The sequence below is a fragment of the Meriones unguiculatus genome (genome assembly GCF_030254825.1).
Source record: "Meriones unguiculatus strain TT.TT164.6M chromosome Y unlocalized genomic scaffold, Bangor_MerUng_6.1 ChrY_unordered_Scaffold_23, whole genome shotgun sequence".
NCBI lineage: Eukaryota > Metazoa > Chordata > Mammalia > Rodentia > Muridae > Meriones > Meriones unguiculatus.
Window position 1 is genome coordinate 23974086 of NW_026843709.1, and position 6592 is coordinate 23980677.

At 35.7% G+C, this 6592-nt stretch overlaps 1 non-coding gene across 1 annotated transcript; it reads right to left on the minus strand.

The window, feature by feature from the left end:
• Nucleotides 1-4165: 4165 nt before the first annotated feature.
• LOC132651703 (U6 spliceosomal RNA) lies at nucleotides 4166-4272 on the minus strand. The gene has a single exon (XR_009589285.1). It is a non-coding gene; the product is annotated as a U6 spliceosomal RNA (small nuclear RNA).
• Between the last annotated feature and the right edge of the window lie 2320 nt (nucleotides 4273-6592).

The window sequence follows — 6592 nt, forward strand, 5'->3', positions numbered from 1 at the left end:
TAAGCATACCCTCCTATAATTAACACCTAAAGGAATTACACTTTTTCATATTTTTTAATTTTTATCAATTACAATTTATTCACTTTGTATACCTCAATAAACCCCTCCTTCCTCCTATCCCAAAGCCACGATCCTTCCCACTTATCCATGCATGCACCTTCCCAAATCTGCTGATAGTGGAGGTCTTCCTCTCCTTCCTTTTGATAAAATCCCTCTGTCACATAGAGGGTCAGTAAAGATTCTTTCCCAATCTGTAGGCATTCATTTTTCCTTTTTTTTTTTTTTGGCATCTTTGTCAAAACTCAGGTGTCCATAAGTATGTGGGTTTATTTCTGGTTCTTCTATTTGGTTCCATTGAAAAACCATTCTGTTTCTATGAGATACCATGTAGTGTTTATTTCTGTTGCTCTACAGTACAACTTGAGATCAAGGATGGAGATACCTCCGAACGATCTTTTATTGTAGAGCATTGTTTTAGCAATTCTGGTTTCTCGTTTTTCCATAAGAAATGAGAATTTTTCTTTCAAATATTCTGTAAAAAAATATGTTGGTAGGTTGATGGGAATTCTATTGATTTGGTAGATTGCCATTTTGGTAAGATGGCCATTTTTACAATGATAATCCTGCCAAGCCATGAGCATAGGAGGTCTTCACATCTAATATTTTCTTCTATTTTTTTCTTCAGAGTCTTGAAGTTTTTTACATACAAGTTGTTGACTTGCTTGGTTAGGGTTACACCAAGGTACTTTATGTCTTTTGTGAAGGGTAATTTTTTCCACTAATTTCTTCCTCAGCCCTTTTGTATATACAGAAGGGCTACTGATTTTTTTTGAGTTATTTTTATATCCTGAAAAATTGCTGTAGGTGTTTATCAGCTGTACGAGTTCCCTAGTAGAATATTGGGGGTCACTCAGGTATAAGATCTGCAAATAGTGATAAATTGACTTCTTCCATTTCGATTTGTGTCACCTAAATCTTCTTCAGTTGTCTTATTGTCCTAGCAAGGACTTCCAGAATTTTTTTGAAGAGATATGGAGCAAATGAGGAGCCTTGCTTTGTCCCTGATTTCCGTAGGATTGCTTTAAGTTTCTCTACATTTAGTTTGCTGTTGGCTATAGGCTTGCTGTATATTGCCTTTACTATATTTAGATATGTGCCTTGTATCCCTGACCTTGCCAATACTTTAACCACAAATGCATTATGGGTTTTGTCAAATGCTTTCTCAGTATCTAAGGAGATTATCATGTGTTCTTTGTTGTTTGTTTTTTTTTCTTTCAGTTTGTTACTACGGTAGATCACATTGTTGGCTTTCCATATACTGAACCACCCTTACATACCTGGGATAAACCCTAATTGGTCATTGTCAAAGATATCATTAGTCATGATATCTTTGATGTTCTTGTATTCAGTTTGCAAGTATTTTGTTGAGTATATTTGCACCAAGTTCATAAAGGAAATTGGCCTGAAATTCCCTTTCTTTGTTGGGTCTTCGTGAGATTTAGGTACCAACGTGACAATGGCTTCATAGAATGAGTTTTGTAGTCTTCCTTCTCTATCTATTTTGTGGAATAGTTTGAAGAGAACTGGCATTAGCTCTTTGAAAGTCTGGTAGAATTCTGTGCTGAACCATCTGGTCCTAGGATCTTTTTGGATGATAGACTTTTGATGACAGCTTCTATTTCCTTAGGGAATATAGCACTATTTAATATATATACCTGGTCTTAATTCAGCTTTGGTAAGTGGAATCTATCAAGAAAAGTGCCCATTTCATTTAAATTTTCAATTTTTTGTGGCATATAGAATTTTGAAATAAGTTCTAATGATTGGATTTCCTCAGTGTCTGCAGTTATGTCCCTCTTTTCATTCATGATTTTGTTGATTTGTCTCTCTCACTTTTAGTTAGATTGGCTCAGGGTTTGTCTATCCTGTTGATTTTCTGAAAGAAACAGCTCTTGGTTTCATTGATTCTTTGAATTGTTTTATTTGTTTCTAATTGACTGATTCCAGCCCTGAGTTTGATTATTTCCAGCCATTTACTTCTTTTTGGTGTGTCTGCTTCTTCTTTTTCTAGAGTTTTTAAGTGAGCTATAAAGTTGCTTGAATGAGATGTCTCACATTTCTTCTTGAAGGCACTTAGTGCTATGAACTTTTCTCTTAGCACTACTTTCATTGTGTCCCACAAGTTTGGGTATGTTGTGCCTTCATTTTCATTGAACTCTAGGAAGACTATAATTTCTTTATTTCTTCCATGACCCAGCTATCTTTTAGTAGCAAGCTGCTCAGTTTACATGTGTGTGTAGGTTTTTTGCTATTTCTGTGTTGTTGAGGTCCAGCTTTATTCCACGGTGATCAGATAAGATACATGTATACCAATCTTCTTATGTCTGTTGAGGCTTGCTTTGTGACCAACTGTATGCTCTATTTTGGAGAAGGTTTCATGAGATGCTGAGAAGAAGGTAAATTCTTTTGTGTTTGGGTGTAAGGTTGTGTAATTGTCTGTTAGGCCCATTTGATTCATGATCTCTGTCAGAGATATTGTTTCCTTGTTTAATTTCTGTTTTGCTGACCTGTCCTTTGTTGAGATTGGGGTGTTAAAGTCTCCCACTATTAATTTGTGGGAATGTATGTGTGGTTTCAAATTTATTAATGTTTGTCTTACCAATGTGCCCTTGTTTTTGGGGCATAGATGTTCAGGACTGTAATGCCTTCCTGATGGAATTTTATCTTGATGAGGATTATGTGTCTTTGCCTATCTCTTTTTATTAATTTTGGTTGAAAGTCTATTTTATCAGATATTAGAATGGCTACTCCTGCTTGCTTCTTTGGTCCATTTGCTTGGAAACTCATCTTTTAGCCTTTACCTTCAGGTAATGTCTATATTTGTGACTTAGGTCAGAACAAATTGCTGGGTTTTGTTTACATATCCATTCTGTTTGTCTGTGTCTTTTTATTGCATTATTGAGACAATTGATGTTGAGAGAGACGAATGACCAGTGGCTGTTAGATCCTTTGAATTTGATGTTAGCTGTGGTAGTAAGTTTGTGTGCTTGGTTGCTTTTTGTTTGTAGTGAGGTTAATTATTTCCTGTGTTTTCTTGTAAGTAGCTAGTTTTCTTGGGTTGTAGTTTTCCTTTTAGTATCTTCTGTAACACTGAATTTGTTTGTAGGTATGGCTGCAATTTTTTTTTCATTGAATATCTTGTGTTCTCTGTCTATAAGGACTGAGGGTTTTGCGAGCTATAGTAGCCTGGGTTAACGTCTGTATTTTTTTATGGCCTGCATGATATTCATCCAGGCCCTTCTGGCTTTTATAGTCTCTGTTTTGATGTCAGGTGTGGTTCTGATGGGTTTGCCATTATATGTTACTTGGTCTTTTTCCCTTGCAGCTTTTAATATTTGTTCTTTGTTCTGTATACTTACTGCTTTGATTATGCAGCAGGGTGATTTTCTTTTCTGGACTAATTTATTAGGTGTTCTGTAGACCTCTTGTATTCTTATTGGCCTCTCCATTAACTTGAGGAAACTTTCTTCAATGATTTTGTTGAAAATATTTTCTGGGCCTTGGTGGAAAGAATCTTCTTTTTCCTCTATTCCATTATTTTTTTATTTTTTATTTAACTTTTATTAATTACACTTTATTCCTTTTGTATCCCCCCTATAAGCCTCTCCCTCCTTCCCTCCCAGTCCCACCCTCCCCTCTTTCTGCATGCATGCCTCTCCCCAAGTCCACTGATAGGGGAGGTCCTCCTCTCATTCTTTCTGAATTTTTTTGTTGTTGTTGTTCTTCTCAGTATAGTTTATTCATGAACCTTGAACAATCTTCTGACCCTGGGGAAAGCCAGCCCACAGCTTAAAATAACCTCTGGATAGCCAAACCCAGTGTGCCTCGTGGGCAATACAGGTAGGTCCATTATTCTTATGTTTTGTCTTTTTATTTTGTCTTAAATTTCTTGGACATTCTTTATCAGGATTTTTTTTTTTTTTTTAGATTTAACATTTCTTTGACAAATACATCAATTTCTTCCATACTATCTTCTACACTTGAGTTTCTTTCTTCCATCTCTTGTAGTCTATTGGCTATGCTTACCTCTGTAGTTCCTATTTGTCTTCCTTAACTTGTTTCTCTAAACAATTTCCTCTATTTGGATATTATTTAATTTCTGTAAAAATATATGGAATGCTACACAAATTTTCCTGTCATCCTTGCACAGCGACCATGCTAATATTCTCTGTATTGTTCCAATTATAGTATATGTGCTGCTGCAATGAGCACCACATAAATTTTTTTAAGTGGTCATTAATAAAGTCAAGTGTCCTTGACTTGTGAGTTCCATATCACAGATTCTATTATTATTTGTTAAATGCACAGTGAATTATTTTCTGTGAAAATGCTCCCTGACCAAGGCAAATCTTTGAACAAAAAGCATTTCATTGGGACATAGTGTATACTTTTAAAGAAATCATTCCATGATGTCATGTCAGCAAGCAGTCTTTGTGTTGTAGTCCTTCACCAAATCTGAGAGCTTTTCATACTGAACCATAAGCAGTGAGGAGAGAGAGGAAGACTAAAAGAGACACAGAGTGTGCTAAAGAGTTGTCTGGTTTTATGTTGAAGTCTTTGATCCCCTTGGACTTTAGTTTTGTGCAGTGTGATAAGTATGATTCTATTTGCATTTTTCTACATTCAGAGATCCAGTTCATCCAGCACCATTTGTTGAAGATGCTATCTTTTTTCCATTGTATGGTTTGGGCATCTGTGTCAAAATTCAGGTGTTCATAAGTATGTGAATTTATTTATGGGTCTTCTACTTGGGTCCATTAATCTACCTCTCTTTCTATGCCAGTACCATCCAGTTTTTATGACTGTTGCTCTATAATACAGCTTGAGATCAGGGATGGACATACCTCCAGAAGATTTTTTTGCAGAGGACTGTTTTAACAATTCTGGGTTTCCAGTTTTTCCATATGAAGTTAAGAATTTTTCTTTCAAGGTCTGTAAAGAATTGTGTTGGTAATTTGATGTGAATTACATTGAATCTGTAGATTGCTTTTGGTAAGATGGCCATTTTTACAATGTTAAAACTGCCAAGCCATGAGTATAGATCTTTCCACCTTTTAAAAGATCTCTACCTTCTGATATATTTTTCTAATTCTTTCTTCATAGACTTGAAATTTTTTCATAGAAGTCTTTAAATTGCTTGTTTAGAGTCATACAAAGGTACTTCAAATCTTTGACCGTATACAAGAACACATCAATGATATCATCCACTATTACAAAGTAGGCTTCATCCCAGGAATGTAAGGAGTGGTTCAATATACAGAAATCCATCAATGTCATCCACCATATTAATTCAATGAAAAAAATAGATGATAATCTCTTTAGATTCTGAAAAAGTATTTAAAAAATCTAAACTCCATTTATTTCTAAAGTGTTAGAGAGATCAGGGATGCAAGGCAAATATCTAAATATAGTAAAGGCAATATAGAAACTTATAAGTAACATCACACTAACTGAGAGAACCTTAAAGCAATTCCACTGAAATCAGTGACAAAGCAAGGCTGTGCATTCAAAATAGTTCTGGAAGTCCTTGCTAGAACAATAAGACAATTGAAGGAGATTAAGGGGATAGAAGATGGAAAGAAAGAAGTCCAAGTATCACTATTTGAAGATACTATGATAGGATGCCTGAGTGATACCAAAAATTCTAATGGGGTATTCCTACATTTGAAAAACACCTTAAGCAATGTGACTTGATACAAATTTAACTAAAAAAATACTCAGTAGCCCTCCTGTATTCAAAAGATAAAAAGGCTGAGAACGAAATTAGGGATATAAACAAGACCATATCTCCTACACTTTCCCAGATATTCCTTCTCTGGGGACTCCCCCTGTAAATAGATGAGCTTCAAGGGGACATTGTAAATCAACTAACCAGGAAGAAGAAGATAGAGAAAATTCAAAGCTAAAAGAACATAGTTAACCTGAAAGTTTGTCATTCAATACAATGATTAAAGTCGCAGCAACTTCCAAGGACTAAAGAACAGGACTGAAACTCTCCTTTGAGGAAAATGTAGAATATTTCCATAACAGAGATTTATTCAGCTAAGAAAATGACATCATGATATTTTCAGGCAAATGGATGGAACCAGGAAAAATCATGCTGGGTGAATTAAATAAAATGCAGACAGACAAATGTGGTATGTATTCATTTATAAGGAGGTCTCCTAACAGTGTGGGATATAGTTCCAACTGGCCATCTATTGTGACCAAACCATTCTTCCACTAGGGGTTTTGGGTTGCAGTGAACTGAGTTGTGGGGCCAAGGCATCCTATGGAAATTTAAAGAAACCAAGGCTGTTGTTATTAAAATATGTTGCTCTTTTCCCTCACCTGATAGATAAGGGGAATGTTCTTGTACCAGCAATGTTGCTTCCTTCTGTGTCAAGTCGGATTGCATACAGAGATCCACAGTCCGATATTATGCACACAGAGACTTTAAAACATCCAGTTCAAAATGGGATTTCCCTATGAAATTCTCCCTCACTTCAGAGCTCTGGGAAGCCTGCCAGATAGGAGGCAGAAAGTATCACAT